This window comes from Giraffa tippelskirchi, chromosome 3, assembly GCF_054371585.1.
Source record: "Giraffa tippelskirchi isolate mGirTip1 chromosome 3, T2T-mGirTip1v1.2.pri, whole genome shotgun sequence".
NCBI lineage: Eukaryota > Metazoa > Chordata > Mammalia > Artiodactyla > Giraffidae > Giraffa > Giraffa tippelskirchi.
Genome location: NC_137277.1, coordinates 153,409,421 through 153,427,769, shown reverse-complemented (window position 1 = coordinate 153,427,769; position 18,349 = coordinate 153,409,421). Strand labels below are relative to the sequence as shown.

The 18,349-nt window shown below is 41.0% G+C and overlaps 1 long non-coding RNA gene and 1 pseudogene across 1 annotated transcript; both read left to right on the top strand.

Annotated features, from left to right (window-relative positions):
- The first annotated feature begins 4,151 nt into the window (after positions 1-4,151).
- On the top strand, positions 4,152-4,578 carry LOC145540921 (large ribosomal subunit protein uL14 pseudogene; annotated as a pseudogene).
- A 4,758-nt stretch (positions 4,579-9,336) lies between these two features.
- On the top strand, positions 9,337-12,215 carry LOC145540827 (uncharacterized). The gene is made up of 3 exons (XR_014078569.1): positions 9,337-9,443; positions 9,639-10,285; positions 11,860-12,215. It is a non-coding gene; the product is annotated as an uncharacterized LOC145540827 (long non-coding RNA).
- The last annotated feature ends 6,134 nt before the right edge of the window (positions 12,216-18,349 follow it).

Below are 18,349 nucleotides of genomic sequence, written 5' to 3'. Positions count from 1 at the left end.
TGAACTGATTGACTGACCCAAGAAACTGACAACTCAGAAAATAAAGCAGCCATGCTACACATGAGGGGTGCTGGTGGTAAAGAGAAGAGGATGCCAGGGAAGAAGCAGTGCTTATGGGAGAGGCAGCTGAAGGCAGAAGCAAGGCAGGAGCCTCATTTTGTAGGGCAGATGTTCAGATAGGTTGAAAGGACCATTGAATGAATCCCTCAGTCTTTAAAAAGCCATAACCAACAAAGAACTGGTGCACAGGGCATAGATGCTGAGTTATGCAGAATGCATTAGGCCAAGTGGATCTATAACTATTGTGAATATAGGATCTGGCAAATTCAGTAAGACCTTACAGGGCTACAGGTTGGGGAAGTTGGCAAGCCCCAGTCTCCGCAGGGTGGAAAGACCTCTCCAATCTCCACCGAATCACAGGTGCACCTCTTATCCTATTTTTTCACCCTAAAAGTCACTCAGGATACTGCCAATTTTGGACACCCACAGGCAGGCATGCCATGGCAGCCTCAACTAGCCTCACAAAAATCAGAAGACTTGTGAGCCTGACATTGCAGAATTTATACCGGGAGGCTCCCATTTTCAAAGCTGCTGCCCATCCTCTTCCCCTTTAAACAGCAAACTCGTGTATGATGTTCTATTTTTTGGTTTGAAAATGCTCCAGCTGAGTACTTGCATGGTTACCATGGCAACTATCAGGTAGCATCGTCTTGTGCCTGAAGCTGAGACTGCCAGCAAGAAAGCCAATACAGTAGTATATTGTTTCTTCCTGGACTAATCTTTTAAACTGTAGCCTATAGAGTTTCCATAATATATTCAATCAGAAGCTTGAGTGGTTTATTGAATTTAATGTGTCATGGCTCTCCTTTGATGGCGTAATCCATTCAGTAGTGGGCCTTTATTTTGAATTTTCTCCTTGGCGGTGAAAAGTGCAGAGCCTACTGTGGTGCATGTTTTGTGATTGCGGAGATTTTAAGAAAGAAAATGGATTTGTACACACAAACAGATACTGTCTTTTTAATCTCACACTAGTTGAAGAATTATTCATCTTATTTTGACTGGACCCAGGTGGGCTGTTTGCCAAACATCTGATTTCTAGATATTGTATATATCACCAGGGGAGAGTTAATATATTTCTGTGATTGGTGAACCCTCTAAGGAGACAAGAAGTAAAAGTCAGCTGGTTCAGTCAAACAGTGGCTGTCAATTCCAAGTCCTCCAGGGTGTACCCTCCATCTGCGTCCTAAGAGAGAAGCCATGTTCCCCATCTCCCCACCCCAGTCTCCTGGGTGTGAGACAGAGGTAAGGTAAGCAGAGGGTGTGGCCACACTTACTGTGGAAGGGCCAGCATAGTAGGACATCATGAATGGAAGTCCTCTTTGGAGTCAAAAAAATGAGAGGCTCCATTGTGCCAGAAACTTTCAGAGTAGACAAGAGACTAGCCCTGAAGATCTAATGAGTTGCTGTGCACTTGTGCTCAGACCTTTAAACGTCTGAGAGAAGCGTGTGTAAACACTGGAATCCCTTTTTTGTGTTATGCTTCTTTGAGTATGAAACCACTCAGGATGGGATTGGACTACATGGACATAGCTTGGTACATATTACAGTTTTTTAATCAAAATTTTAAATGTTTCTAATAATTTAATAGTGTTATCAAATTGCTGTGCTTAGTCGCTCAGTTGTGTCTGACCCTTTGTGACCCAATGGACTGTAGCCCACCAAGGCTTCTCTGTCCATGGGGATTCTCCAGGCAAGAATACTGGAGTGGGTTGCCATTCCCTTCTCCAGGGGATCTTCCCAACCCAGGGATCAAACCTGCATCTCTTGCTCTTCAGGCAGATTCTTTACCATCTGAGCCACCAGGGGAGCTCATCAAACTCAGTTCAGTTCAGTTCAGTTCAGTTGCACAGTCATCTCCGACTCTTTGTGACCCCATGAACCGCAGCACGCCAGTCCTCCCTGTCCATCACCAACTCCCGGAGTCTACCCAAACCCATGTCCATCGAGTTGGTGATGCCATCCAGCCATCTCATCCTCTGTCGTCCCCTTCTCCTCCTGCCCCCTATCCTTCCCAGCATCAGGGTCTTTTCCAATGAGTCAACTCTTCGCATGAGGTGGCCAAAGTATTGGAGTTTCAGCTTCAACATCAGTCCTTCCAGTGAACACCCAGGACTGATCTCCTTTAGGATGGACTGGTTGGATCTTCTTGCAGTCCAAGGGACTCTCAAGAGTCTTCTCCAACACCACACTTCAAAAGCTACTGACTAGTTATAAAATCTTGAATATTAGGATTTCATTCAGTGGATGTTAGCTGAACACCCCCATTGTTTTAATTTTTTTAATTGAGAGGCACAAACACTTCCATTATTGGTCCAAGCATGAACTTTTTGGTAGTTTATTATTTACTTACTTACTAATAACTTATGAACTCCTGCGAACCCATAATCCTCTAGTCACAGTTCTAGGTGTTGTGGGAAGTACAAAGATGAAGGAAACAGGTCACACTTTTAAAGATGTGAAATTTGTTGTAACAGGTGTGATAATTTGGTGTGATAGGCTGACAGCGGCTTCCAAAGACATGTCCAAGTCCTACTCCTAGGAACCGGTGACTGTCACTTCATTTAGAAAAAAATAAAGTCTTTGCAAATATGATTACAATAAGGATCTAAAAGTGAGTAGATAACTGAATTCTCTATTGTTGTTGTTGCTGTTCAGTCTCTAAGTCGTGTCCAACTCTTTGTGATCCCAGCAGTTCACTCTTTGTGAACTACAGCACGCCTGGCTTCCCTGTCCTCCACTATCTCACGGAATTTGCTCAAATTCATTTCCATTGAGTCAGCGATGCTGTCTAACCATCTGATCCTCTGCTGCCCTCTTCTCCTTCTGCCTTCAATCTTTCCCAGCATCAGGGTGTTTTCCAACGAGTCGGATCTTCACATCAGGTGGTCAAAGTACTGGAGCATCAGCATCAATCCTTCCAAGGAATATTCAGGGTTGATTTCCTTTAGGATTGACTGGTTTGATCTCCTTGCAGTTCAAGGGACTCTCAAGAGTCTTCTCCAGCACCACAATTCCAAACCATCAATTCTTCAGCACTCAGCTTATTTTATGGTCCAAATCTCACATCTGTACATGACTACTGGAAAAACCATAGCTTTGACTATACAGACCTTTGTCAGCAAAGTGATATCTCTGCTTTTTAATATGCTAAGTTTGTCATAGTTTTTCTTCCAAGGAGCAAGAGTGTTTTAATTTCATGGCTGCTGTGCCCACCCGCAGTGATTTTGGAGCCCAAGAAAACAAAATCTGTCACTGTTTCCACTAGAATTCTCTGAGTGGACCCTAAATATCATCAGAGAGAGACGGAGCTTTGTCTCACCCAAACAGAAGATAAGGCAATGTGAAGACAGAGGCAGAAATTTGAGTGATGTGAGTACAAGCCAATGAACACCAAGAAATTCCAGCAGACATCAGAAATTGGAAGAGGCATGGAGAAAATTCCCCTCTAGAACCTCCGGCAGAAGTATCGCCCTACTGTTACCTTGGCTTCAGACTTCTGGGCTCCAGAACTGTGGGAGAATACATTTCTGTTGTTTCAAGCCAGCATGGTTGTGATAAACTGTTACAGCAGCCACAGGAAACTAATACATTTGGTATAATATGTGAGGCTTGCATATGAGCAGCTGTAAGGGCAGCAACTATAATAACTAACATTTACCAAACACCTCTATGCTAAGCATTTTATGTGCATTATTTCTTTAGTTCTCCAAACAATACTATGGGGCAGGGACCGTAATCACCTCCATTTTATATATGAGGTAATTGAGTCTCAATGTGTTAGAAAACCATCCCAAAGTCTTAGATCGAATTAGGGGCATTCAAGAGATTCAAACACTAAATACTGAAAAATACACCAACTCACCCCTTAGGTAATGAAAACATACTCACACAGCCTGATCTCTAAAGTACAGATCATTTATGTGTGTTGAAACCAAGACTGCTTATTTCTAGACTTTCTAATAGAAAAATTCTGAATAGTTTAACAGAAACCTCACTTTTCTCTACTTTGGGCCTTTATACTGATACTCTAATCCATACTGCATTTACCCAATAAGAAAATTGCTGCGTTTTATCTCTTTCTGGCATTCAAGATGTCAAAGTAGGGACGTGGTAAGTTGTCTGGTGCAAAATTCCAGATTTCCTTGTCTCTTCCAGTTGGAGTCGTGACCAACCACGCTGACAACACAGGAGCCAAAAATTTGTATATTATCTCTGTGAAAGGGAACAAGAGATGACTAAATAGACTTCCTGCTGCTGGTGTGGGTGACATGGGAATGGCCACAGTGAATAAAGGCAAACCAGAGCTCAGAAAGAAGGTACATCCAGCAGTGGTAATTCGAAAATGAAAGTCATACCAGAGAAAAGATAGTGTGTTTCTTTATTTTGAAGATAACACAGGAATCATACATAGTAAACAATAAAGGGGAGATGAAAGGTTCTGCCATCACAGGACCAGATGCAAAGGAGTGTGCAGACTTGTGGTCCAAGATTGCATCCAGCACTGACAGCATTGCATGATTTTTCAGTGTGTTTGTGAAAAAAATAAAATTAAAATTAAAAATGATTTGCTCCCTGCCTGCACCCAACCAAAAAGACAAGAAAAGAAAAGAGCTATGTTTGCCTAACACAAAAATGTGTAAAATACCTTCAGGAAACATGGAGTCAACCAGTTTTGCTGAAGCAAAGCTGTTTATATCAGAGTCACAAGAGCAGAAAGCAGAACTTTGCTCTAAGACCAAAGACTGCAGAGAACAAGGGAAATCAGACCTGGACTTGATCCAGTGAAAAGTTGGTGGAGATGACTAGGAAGGAATATTTAAATTAGTGACCAGGGGTCATGGGTGACTTTGAACCTACAGGGTTTGGGTGAGGATAATGGTAGTTGAGGGACTTAAGGAAGAACTGGGAGGTGTGGAAATGGAAGTGGCCAAGATAAGCTTCTCCCTGGAGGTGTCTGGCAGCAGAAGAAACAAGACAAACAGAATGGGGGTGAGGGGGCAAGTGGGTGGGTGGGCATCAGAGGGTCAAGCCTCTCCTCTGCAGGAGAGAACTAGTGAGGGAGGGCCCGAAAGAGACCGGAAAGGAAGACAGTGATTTCTTTTAGCCCAGGGTGTAAGCCAAGTCTAGCAAGACCTAGATTGCAAAGCACATGGATTAAACTCAGCTCAGAAACTCTCAGAGTATTCCAGGGCGGTTCTGGAGGGCCCTGCTGGGGGCATAAAGTCAGATTTCAAAAACACTAATGCTTTGATGATGTCTGTTCTTTAGTTTTTGCATGAGTCAATACCTTCATTCAAAAAATATTTTACTAATATTTAAAGTAGCTAAAACAGAAATCGTGCATTTCCTTCTCACCCTAGTACAGAGGCCGTGTGTAATAAACATGAGCTGAAGGAAGGAGTGGTGTCTAATAGCACAATTCTGCCATGTGTGTGAGTTCTGTGACCTTGGGCAAGTTACCCAGGCTGCTTCCCTGATTTCCAAAGTGTAGACAGTAATATCTCAGTCACAGAGTAGTCACAAGCACTGATGGACGTAACAGTGGGAAGCAAGTAGCTGAACAGCCTGCAGCTCATACATAAAGATCTTCTCAAGTTGTCGAGACCATGTTGTGAGAAGCTGTGCAGCAGAGTAGTCAGGACAGAAACTGTGAGGCAAGCACGCCTGACCTCCATCCAGTTCAGCAGCTCACTGGCTACATAACCATGGACCATTGACTTAACCTCCATAAAGATGGTCTTTCATTGATAAAATGTGGATAATAATATTCTTGTTTTTAGGGGTATTGTGAGAAGTGAATGAGATATCACATGGAGATCTGGCCTCTCTCTCCTTTGACATTAATATGCAAATTTTAATGTAATGTTCCCCTTTTAAATGGAAAAAGAAAATGAACTCTCCAGTAAAAGCTGTTTGGATATGTTCTCTTATTTTTTAAATAAACATTGTTCTGATTTCTTTCCTTAGTTTAAAAGATAAATAATAATAAATTCGTACCCATAAATTTAATGTCATCCCTTTCTAGATGAAAAAGCATTCCCAATCTCTCTGTTCTGAATGAGGTAGAACTTGACAAATTTACATGTATCTGTGACAACATAAAACTCCATAATGTTCCTTAGTCTAGTCTCTCTCTGGTTGGTTTCAGTACCTCCAGGTGTGTAAAATGAAAAAGGTTCACACTTTCTCTACCCCAGATGATGTGAGATGAATTGGAAGGATAGCAAGTAAGACTTGAGAAGATTTGAGAATGTACATTTGCACAGTTCACACAGCCCTTGAGTGTCAATCCATAATTTCATTTCTAGATACTTATTGAAGACATGAAAATGAAAATATAACAATTAGATCTGACACTTCAGGGTCTAAAATCCTACGAGATTCTGCTTTATTAAAAATGGTCCATGCAGAAACTTTCAAAACATGAAATTAGTTTGAATATATTAGAAACTCTTCTCACACATAATAATAACAGACAAATGAACTTGATACCAGATCACAGAGATAGTCGTAGCAAGCATGCTGATTCAATGTTCTGAGTAATAAATGGGAAACAGCTATGTGTACTAACCACCACTCCATGCACACATACAGTGCATAGTGACTGAGTGTTCATGAGACTTGGAAATGTTTAGAATAAGATCCCTGACATATAGAGGCTCGGGGTTCAATGGGAAAGAAAAATTCGTAAGCATTCAATTTACGTGTTAAATAGAGGGGTCATGGGTGATTGGAATACACAGTTTTTGTAGAATGGAGATCTTAAGCTGAATTCACTGTTTTACAAAATATTTAATTATTTGGCTCTTAATTCACTAGCTACAGATTGAAAATAACGGTTGATGGAGATCAATTTTTAGCTGTTGTGTTGTTCAGTCGCTAAATCGTGTCTTACTCTTTGTGACCCCATGGACTGCAGCACACTAGGCTCCCCGTCCTTCACTCACTATCCCCTAAGTTTGCTCAAATTCATGTCCATTGAGTCAGTTATGCTATGTAACCAACTCATCCTCTTCCACCCCCGTGTCCTTTTGCCTTCAATCTTTCCCAGCATCAGGGTCTTTTCCAATGAGTCGGCTCTTCACATCAGGTGGCCAAAGGATTGGAGCTTCAACTTCAGCATCAGTCCTTCCACTGAATATTCAGGGTTGATTTCCTTTAAGATTGACCGGTTTGATCTCCTTGCAATATATAAGGGACTCTCAAGAGTCTTCTCCAGCACCACAATTCCAAAGCATCAATTCTTTGGCACTCAGCCTCCTTCATGGTCCAACTCTCACACTTGTATATAACTACTGGAAAAACCTATACGGATCTTTGTTGGCAAAGTGATGTCTCTGCTTTTTAATATGCTGTCTAGGTTTGTCATATCTTTCCTCCCAAGGAGCAAGTATCTTTTAATTTCATGGCTTTAGTCACCATCCACAGTGACTTTGGAGTCCAAGAAAATAAAACCTATCACTGGTTCCACTTTTTCTTTCTATTTGTTTAAAGTGATGGCACTGGATGCCATAATCTTAGTTTTTTGAATGTTGAGTTATAAATCAGCTTTTTCACTTTCCTCTTTCATCATCATCAAGAGACTCTTTAGTTCCTCTTTGCCTTCTGCTATTAGAGTGCTATCATTTGTATATCTGAGGTTGATGATATTTCTCCTGGCAATCTTGATTCCAGCTTGTGTTTCATCCAGCCTCGCATTTCACATTAAGCAAAATAGTAAGCCCTAATTCTGCATTCTTCCTTTTAAAGATAGCCATCTCTTCTGCCTCTAATGGGAAATTGAGGTCTCAGTGCTACAACATTTTGAAAAACCTATTGAAAAATAGATTTGAAAAATAAGTCTGTTGAAAAATGAAAATTCAGACAACCTATTGTTTAGTTGTTCTCAATTGCACCAAAATAATAATTTGAGGGGTGGATTGTTGCCAGGTTTGTTTCTCATTAACTTAGTTAGTAGGTACACTAGTTACAAAATAAGTGAATTCAGAGATAGCAAAAGGCTGCAAGAAAATAAATCACTCAAGAATTACAAAGAGTAATATTATTGGAACAGAGGAAAGAATCAGTTAAATGGAAATTTCCAAGAAGTCAGCACTTTTATTTTTTTTTTGTAAATTCAAGGTTTAGATGTATTTTAAAAGTGTTTGAACTGGAAAGCTCAGAAGCTGGTTCTAGTGCTGCTTCTGACTTTATCTACATCTGGACAAGTCACCACCTTTGGTGTCATTTTCCAAAGCCTATAAAATGAGGGGTTGGTATTATCAGAACTCTTTTGGATGCCAGTAAAAGGAATTCAATTCAAAGTGGCTTAATTTACAAGAGGGGAGGCTTCATTGATTTAGACAACTGAAAAGGGCATAACAGCTTCAGGCATAGCTGGATCTAGGAGCTTTAAATTATGCCACCAGGGAATGATAGTTCTCCTTTTGTTAGCTCTAATTTGTATTGTGTTGGCTTCATCCTCAGGCATGTTATCCCTCTATGATGACAAGATTTCTCCTCTCAGCTCCAAGCTTACTTTCTAAAACTTAAAACCCAGAGAAAAGAGTTTATGGTTCACCATAGTTCCAGAAAATAATCCCAGAACTGAGTTTCATTGAATTGATTGACTTGAGTCACATTCCTAAACCACTCACTATATGAATAGGGAATGCAGTGTTTCAGTTGGCCAGACCTAGGTGAAATGCTGTGCTCTGGAGCCAGGAGTAGAGTCAATACCTACATAGCCTGAGAGTGAGGGAAGATTGATTTCCAGAGAAAAACCAAGGGTCCAGCTATAGAATAAAGGGAAAGTGGAGTTTGAAAGTTCAAAACAACAGATGTCCACTGTAGGATGAAACAACTGCCCCTAAAATTGCCCCTTGAAAGTTTTTCTTTATTAGGTAAAGAGATCATTACACAGAAAGTTGGAATAATTTGCACATCTCACAGCTAATTACTGACAGACACTGAATCCTGATCCCTTAACTCACCATATTGTGTTTTAATACCTTTTCAAGGGTTCTAATTCCAGGGATCACAACGCACTCAACATAAAATTGTTCACAAAGTGTGAAACATACCACCTCAGGCAAGTATCATAATGAAGATCATTTCCTATATTTCTTCTGAAGATGCTATCAGGAACCTCTGATCACTTATTGTAGGTATAGCAGAAGGTCTCAGCCTTGCCCAATTTGGTTAGCTGAGCCTACTTCAAATGTTGGCACCTGTTTCTAGTCCAGCTGAAGATGCCTTGAGTTCTCCTTTTAAATGTCTAAGAACACGTTTGTGGTTACCATAGCAACAGTCTAGTGGTGACTCCTGTGTGGAGATGGGAATGCTCACAACACTGTTTCTTCTTCTTGATCTCTAGACTAGCTCTGCAGTGGACACAGGCAAGGGTGATTTTCTTTTTTAAGCTTCTCAGATGATAATGTATGGAGCCCTGATCTAGCCCTTTAAATTCTTATTAAGTCAGGTTTAGCTGAGAGTTCAAATAGTTCATTCAATCACACACCTCATGTTTCACTTCAGAGCTTCCCCTAGTGCATATCTGGTGACTTATTTTAAACTGCATTTTTTCTGTCTTCTCAAAGGAAAGGATATTGTCCACTCTGGAACATTATGTGATTTCTGGCTTTCCAAGGTGCAAACTCATGAATATTCTTAATTAGAACTGTGGTTTCTCCATCTCTTTCAAATTGGGCTGTGTTGGAACTTAATTGCAGCAAGAGACTTGGAACATCTGGCAGGTCTGAAGCAGCCATGATCTGTGGTTCTGAATATACCGTATGAATTACCAGCAGAGTGATGCATCACTGTGATTGCTGATATGCTGTGGAGATGCGGAGGAAGAAGGAAGCAAAGCAAATAATGACCTCTCAATTAAGTTTTCCAAAAGGCTCAGATGATTAACTGGCTACCGGCAAAGTTTACTTCTCAATCACAAACATAAGCAACAACATAAAACAGGCACACCTACCATCTCAATAATTTAGGGATGGTGAAAAGAAACATCTCATTTTTTTTAAACATCAGCAGGCTGTCCAACGTTTGGCAGCTCTTTTTCAAGGGATTTTTATTTTTCTTCCTTCATTTGTGCGGAGCTTGAAATAAGTTCTATTCAGTCTCATATTATTGACTTGATTTATGTCAAAACATTGTACTGGTGATGACCTTGGCAGGAATAGACATCTTCAAGGGAATATGGCTTGTTATTTAAGATGTGATCCTTAGAAACTGGGTGAGAAATGTTTAGTAGAGAAATTCCACCTGATTTTTTAGATCTTAATGGATTAAATTTAAGTGTTTATGATTGAAAATCATGTTGAGAGTTTTGGTAAACAATGAGAATTTGTTCAATAAATATGGAGCATACACTATTTGCAAACTTTTAAAATGCTACCAGGAATATGAAGATGCATGTTCTTGGGATGTTTACAATATGTAAGAGGAGATGGGAGAGCCATTATTAATCAGAATACTAGGCCAGATGTGATAATGTATGATAGTATTTCAAAGTAGGTAGACTCTGAACTTGGCAGGGGAGAGCAAATCATGTAAAAGGACCAGTAGAAGCAAAAATTCACAAGAGACAAAGAATGTGGCAAGAAAAATTCACAAGAGACAGGCAGTGGCAGATAAGACTCATTGAGTGTCTATAGTGTGAGAAGCAAAGTACAGATTTTTTTACATGTTATCACAGTTCATTCTTGAAACAACCTCCTGAGCTTATTCCCAGATAATTCTCACATAAATAGATTGAAGCTCTTTTAAAAAATTTTATTGGAATATCATTCTTTACAATGTTGTGTTAGTTTCTGCTGTACAAAGAAGTCAATCAACAATATGTATACGTATACGCCCTCCCCTTTGGACCTCCCTCCCCACCACCATCCCACCTCTCTAGGTCACCACGAAGCACCAAGCTGAGCTCCCTGCGCTATACAGCAGCTTCCTAGCAGCTATATTACCCGTGGTGTTGGTATACGCCAATGCTACTCTCCCAATTCATCCTATTCTCCCCTTCCCCACCATGTCCACACTTCTGTTTGTTATGTCTGCATCTCTATCCTGCCCTGGAACTAATTCATCTGTACCAGTTCTCTAGATTCCACATACCTCAGTTAATATACAATACTTGTTTTTCTCTTTCTGACTTATTTCACGCTGTATGACAGACTCTAGCTCTGTCCACATCTTGACTCCCTTTCTGACACAAATCCATACCCTTCGGTGGGTCTTTGGTGCTTTACCTTCTTCCCCAATATCTTGTGAGATATCTTTCCTAAACCAATGCAGGGTTCTCGTTCGAAAGAGTTCAAGTAGTATAGATAAATGCAATTGAGTGAGCCTGGAAGTGGGGAGATACGTGTTGAGGCCGTGGGGAGATATGTGTTGAGGCCATGGCCCAGGCGCAGCATGAGCTGATAATGACTTGACCTAGATTTCAGCAGTAAATGTAGGAGAACAGAGGGTACACATGAGACATTAAGGACAAAATATTTTTCAAAAGATAGCAAGGAGAGCTTTTCTAGCTTGTAGATTTGTTTGTACCATGAAAACCACTTCTGTTCTCAATGAGGTTTAGGGTAATTTTTTCCTTCCTCTTCCAAAAGCTATAGCTCCATCTAAGTTTTGGCCAGAAGGCTGTATTCTCTCTAGTTGTAAAATAGAATATCAGCAGGTGGTCTCAGAAAAGAATTTTCCTAACATGCTGTACACTTTGTCAGGAAAATTTTTTCAGACTGCTAGTTTTTTTTTTTTTCTTAAATCATAACTTCGCTTCCAGATATTTAAACCTTTATTTCCATTTAGCTTGCTTTGAAAAGCAGCAGATTAGCTGGAGCCCAAGATTGCCTATGATGAGCTGAGCGGCAGAGAACACGGCCACAGTAAGGGAGCTGAGAACGCGAGTCATTTGTCTTTTCAGCAGGCACGCACAAATGATCCTTTCCCTGCCATATGTTCCAGAGAATTCTTTTATTTCCCTTCAGGTATTTGACCCCCTGTTGAATAGAGGCATTGATCAAAGTTGAAGCTGCCAAGTGACTGATAGAATAGCTTCAGTTTTCAGTAAATCAAATGTTAAAAAAGAATCAAAAGTAAAATTCTTGATGTTTAATTCCTATTCCTGAGTCCCTGGCTTATGTGAACATGAGGATATTGCTTAACAATCTTGTGCTTCTGGCTTCTTTTCTTCCTTTCTTTTTAAAAAAGCACACAGCCAAGGAATTCTACAATAAGAAATTTTTTTGACTTCTACTGACCTTGGAGATGGAACTCCTTAAGTAAAAATGGTGATTTGAAATAAAGCTCCTTGTGTCTATTTCTAAAGAATTATGACTTGGAAGGTTCATGTGAGGTGAAGGGGAACAAGAAGAAATAGACATCAAGTTGAGATGCTGTGCCAAACATCTGGAGGAGAGAGTGAGAGCATTATGGGAAAACAGATGGCGGGAAGCTTGGCCAGATAAAATTAAAGGCAAGGCCGCACAGCATCTGATTAGCTAAGAGAATTCTCTTTAAAAGGAAAATATCTATAAAACCTGTACTTTGAATAGTCTCTTGACACAAAAATGCTTAAAAAAAATTATACAGTTCTTATCAGGCCTTGACGTTTGCTTTGAAGATTTTCATTTACTAATTACTGTATGTATTGTTTTGTTTTGCTTTTTAATTAGCAACAAGACCCTAATTGATAACCAAAAGGCTTATAGATAAAGACCTACACTAAAAATTATTTCTATGCTATTTTAATTAACTTACTGAAATCCTGTTTGAAAACTCAGGGTCTAAGTCATTTTGGGATGTGAGTGAAATATCTGTGTTTGTCAAAGAAAGCTGATAACACTTCTTTGGGAATTGGCTTTACCTCTTCAAGAAAGAACTTACTTTCATATATGAACATTTTACCCATTAGCTAAAGCAAGCACAGGGCCGAAGGCTCGTAAGCCTTGCAAAGGTACATTAAAATATTTAAGATCTGATCTTAAGAAATGTGTTGGGTCAAAAAAAAAAAAACACTATAAAAGGTAAATTAATAATTATGTCAAGAATGTATAATAATATCAAAACAAGATTACCAAGATGGCTTCACATTTATATAACAAAATACAGTGTTTTATTGATTGTGACAATATTACTTAAGCCCTCCAAAATCAAGATGCTCAGGATTTAGAGATGTCTTAAAATAGCCCTGCTAGTAAGAAAGCACACACATTCTTCTGCAATACAGTATATCCCTTTTGTTGCCTGAAAGGAAAGAAGTGCCCTTTCCTTTAACATCCAAATGAAATAGTTGGCGCCTTCAATCCATGAACTGGGAGATGAACAGCCCGCTCCTACAGATTCTGGGGTATCCCCCAGGGGTAGCATCCTGGTTACCTCTTGCTCAGACTTCCTACTTCTTCTGAATTCTTGATCCCTACTTACCTGTCCTTGTCCTGTGACTTCTCTCCTCTTCCTGTGCTATGGGCAGCCATCTTGGTCTTCATTTCTTCCAAAATATACCACTAATGAAAAAGCCATTGTGCACAACAGACTCTTCTGAATGTTTGGGAAGAATGAAGAGGAACTAGCCTCCCGTGGAATAATAAACAACCGAATATCAGATGCAAGAGAATAGTGTACTTGCAGTTGTTCAGCCATCTCCACAGGGGAAATTTTTTTACCATCACTTTCTCCCTTTGTGGCTCAACTGGTAAAGAATCTGCTTGCAGTGTAGGAGAACTGGGTTTAATTCCTGGGCTGGGACGATCCCCTGGAGAAAGGAAAGGCTACCCGCTCCAGTATTCTGGCCTGGAGAATTCCTTGGACTGTATAGCCCATGGGGTCACAAAGTGTCGGACACAACTGAGCGACTTTCACTTTCACTTTTTCTTGCCTTGGGTATCAGCTCCTGCTACCAAATTGGCGGGACTTCCATCCTTATCAAGATTCCCATTTTCCAACTCTCCTTCTCGTCCAGCTCCCAGCATCTTGCCTACCAGAGAAAAAGTGAGCATTCCTATTACAGACCAGCTGGCTCACCCCACCTGGTCCTTTATTTTGCACACCAAATGATGCCCATTATTGGATGCTCTTGGCAAAGACATCTTTTGGCCTTCATTAAATTCTGCTACATCCTTGAAATGTAGAAGATGCTAAATCGTCTTTTTTTGAATGGTAATCATTACTTTCCTAAAAGATTTCTAAAGAAGAACCACGTGCTCAAATTAACAAATGGTATATGTTCCAGTAAGCCTTCTTCCTCTGATTTTTTTGCAGGGGAAGGGCTAAGGCAAAAAAAAAAAAAAACCCTAGGAGATTCAACTCCTTTGTTGCTTAACAGAAAATGCAGAGTGGAAAGAGCCATAAGACACAACTTTTGCTTTTCCAGATCAACATATTTCAACTCAAAATACTGATTGAGTCCAGGGTAGGGAATTAGAGAATGGGTTATACAGTAGAGCCAATCATCATTAGAAGAGTTAAATAAAAGGAGACAAACACAGGAATGAGAAGCCAACCAAAGCCCCAGGGAGAAGATGATGTGTGAGCTGGGCCTTGACAGAGAAGTGGGATCATTTCCCAGAAATACTGGGGAACCATTTTCTTCCGTTACATTTGATTCTGGACATCTTGACTGAAAATGTAGCCTTAAAATTCCTTAAAATTTTATCTAGATGTGGTTTAAAGGACAAAACCACAGTGTTGGTTTACTCCACAAAGACTGAAGAAACATTCACTGATTTTCACCAAATTTGCTAAACTCTCTGAGACTCAAGATACTCTTTGACTGCAAAGTGGGCTAAGTGCACTGATTTTTCCCATTTAATCAGTGATGATCATTTACAACCGGCTACGGACGAGCACTAGGCTAGGAGATGGGATATGAGGGAACATACACAATAAGACATGGGCTCTCTGAGAGCTGGATGATACAGATGCCAATTAAAAATTGCAAGACAAGGTAGTAAACGGTGACTCAGAGATGGGCAGAGAGAACACAAAGGGTGGACCAATCCCTCCCCGGGAATGTTGTGATGGTTCTAAGAGGAGGTGACATCTGAACTCCTTCTCAAAAGATCGGAGGAGACCATTCGATAGAGACGAGGTGGAGAGAATTCCAGAAAAAAAGAGGCAGCCTGTGCAAAGGTGGAGTGCACAGTGAGTGCTCTGGAGTTGAAGCTGTGCAGAAGGAGAGGTGAGAAGGAGGCTGGAGAAACTGGGCTGTGTGCTTTAGGGTGCTCATGCTCAAAACAGGTTCTAGAGGACCCTGTGGATGCCCCTGAGAGGACCAAAACTGGTCAAGGTCAACAAGGTGAATGATTTCAGGAGACAGGCTGAGCGTGCCCGTACTCTGTCCACACCCGCCCGCACTTCCACAGAGCAGGTCTGCTTCAGTGTTTCATATAAGATTCCATATTACATTTCATTTAGGGGGAAAAGGAAACCAAAGGACACCAAAAAAACAGATGACAATGACAACTGTAGATGTGTGGTTGAGAAAGACAATTCTAGCATCAGTTACAAAGAGAAGGGAAGACACAGAGACCAATAAGTTGTTTATTCCTGTGGTTCAGGCAAGAGATGATGAAACCTTGAATGAAGGTATAACAGAGATCAGAAACAAAATGTAATCATTACAGGATTGTCAAATGTATTTCAGGGCCACTTTGGAGAGTAGGAAAATGTTCCAGAGGGCTAAGATTGTGCTGGGTGAGGAGGGGGAAGTGCATAGTGCACAAAAGGGCTTGTTCATTTCACTTAGATCTATGCACAGGAGAGGTCATATGGTTTTATGGTCAACTGGTTAGAGGGCCCGTTTAGGACTGTCTTCATGAGCCAGGCTCCCTTACTGGTGGAATCCAGCTGACAGCTGGTCCCTGGGGATGGAACAGTCAAAATGTATCCAACATGGATTGGGAATCTCCCCCCTCCAAATTTAGTCAATTCTCTGCCTCAGATGTGAATAAGGTTGTCCATGCAGAACCAGGGGATAATATGTTCTGGTGGGTGGCCTCCTGAGTCTATGTAAGACACCCCTGAGTTCACAGGTGGGTTCATCCTCTGCCTGCTCCAGGTCTACCAAGCGCCTACCCATAGCCTTCCCCAAAATCCCTTGTTCTCGTGTATTACCAGTCATCCTCTCCCTCACAATCTGTTAAAGACTCCAGAACTAAAGGATGGAGAAGGAAAAGGGAAGGGAGCCCATCACTGTAGCTGAGCTTAAGGTTAGAACTGTGAAATACAATTAGACACTCAGTGAACTACAAAGATTCAACTGCTAGCCAGCCTCCTGTAGTTCACAATGCTAAAGAGTGTTTCTCAAATTTGTCACATTTCAATATATATATAGTTATAGAAATTGATATATATGTACATGTACATGGAAAAAACTGAAAGTGTTAGTCGCTCAGTCATGTATGACTCTTTTGGCCCCATGGACTGCAGCTTGCCAGGCTCCTCTGTCCATGGGATTCTCCAGGCCAGAATACTGGAGTGGGTTGCCCATTCCCTTCTCCAGGGGATTTTCCTGACCCAGTGATCAAACCTGTGTCTCGTGCATTGCAGGCAGATTCTTTACCTTCTGAGCAAGTAAAATCTAAAATAGAGCAAAAGAAATCTGGAAACCAAAAAACAAAAGAATCACTATGCAATATATCTGAAACTAACACAATTCTGTGAATCAATTATACTTCAACAAATCTATATGTGTGTGCAATCAGAAAAAAAAAATTCTAAATAAAATAGAGCCAAAGAAACCAAGGCCCAGGATACTATAGGAGATTCATGAAGGGGCAAGAAATGTTTTGACCTACAGAGCATCCTTAGTGATCTATATCTTTCATCTGCTATGTCTTCTTCACTGGAGGGAAGATGAGTCTGGTTGACAAGAAAGTGACCCCAGAGGTGGTATTTGGTAAAGGAGAACATTTTGTTAACTTAAGAGATCTTACTCCATCAAAGCCAACAGTCTCTATTTCTTTTTCAGTAATTTCTACTCCATCCTTCAAATGCTCTCACATTCTTTGTAAACCTCCTCCCTTTTCACACTAATCCATAATGATTTACTGCTCTCTGAACTACCATTATGCTGAAGTGGTTAAGATCTGCGGGTCTTGGGATCACTCAGGTTTGAGTTTGAATTCTTGTCCTGATATAAATTTATTGAGTGAATGCTGGCAACTTATTTAACCTCTCTGAGCCTCAGGGTCATAAAACCTAATATTCATAGACCATTGACTCCACATCAGGCACCATTTCAAACAGGATACTTCTTTTTCTCATTTAACATCAACTCTATAAAGTAAGTTCCATGATGATTCTTATTTCACAGATGAGGAAATAGAAGCAAAGGGAGGGACATCAATGCTCAAAGAGTCCCATTGCCAGTAACAAAGGCTGGATACAACAACCAGACGTCTGGGGAAAATGGTTCTCTCTCTGCAGCCAGGAGAGGCCAGGCCACAGCTGGACCCAAGACCTTGGGCTCTGAATCCAGAGCCTGGCCCACCCACCGTGCCCTACTGCCTCTGCACACCTGTGCACCTTTGGTTGGTGGTTAGGATTCAAGAGGTATGCACATGACATTCTTAGTCCTTAGCATGGTGCCTGGCACATGGCAAATATTTTTTAAATGGGAACTGTAACGACTAGGAGTCTGATTATGATGATGATGGTTATTTGCTCAGTCGTGTCCAACACTTTGTGACCCCAGTCGTGTCTGACTCTTTGTGACCACTCTTTGTGACTATAGCCTGGCAGACTCCTCTGTCCATGGAATTCTCCAGGCAAGAATACTGGAGTGGGTTGCCATTCCCTTCTCCAGGGAATCTTCCCAACCCAGGGATCGAACCCACATCTTCTGGGTCTCCTGCCTTGCAGGTGGATTCTGTACCATCTGAGCCACCAGGGAAGCCCTTGTGGATATTATTATTGACTACTTAACACATAGATGTTCTCTTCGCTCTCTGTCTGTTCCATTATCTTCCCATCTTGTAGTGCCCCTGGAGAAGGAGCCAGTCTCCTATCTAATTCCCCATAGCGCAATGCTGGGAGCATATGTGCCAGCATCCATGGATTACCGATAATTCTAGATTGAGGCAGTGTGTGTTGCTGTGGGTTTTCCCCAGTTTAATCCAAAAGGATCAGTATTATGGCAGAGTATGTGCCTATACACATTCCTGTCTTGTGTCTTCATAATATGCCCTGGCTTGAAAACGTAGATGAGTCACTGACCCTGCCATAAACCCAGAAGGAAAGAAAGACAGAGAACAAGAAAGGAGATGGCAGTGGGAGAGGGAGGAAGAGAGAGAGGTAG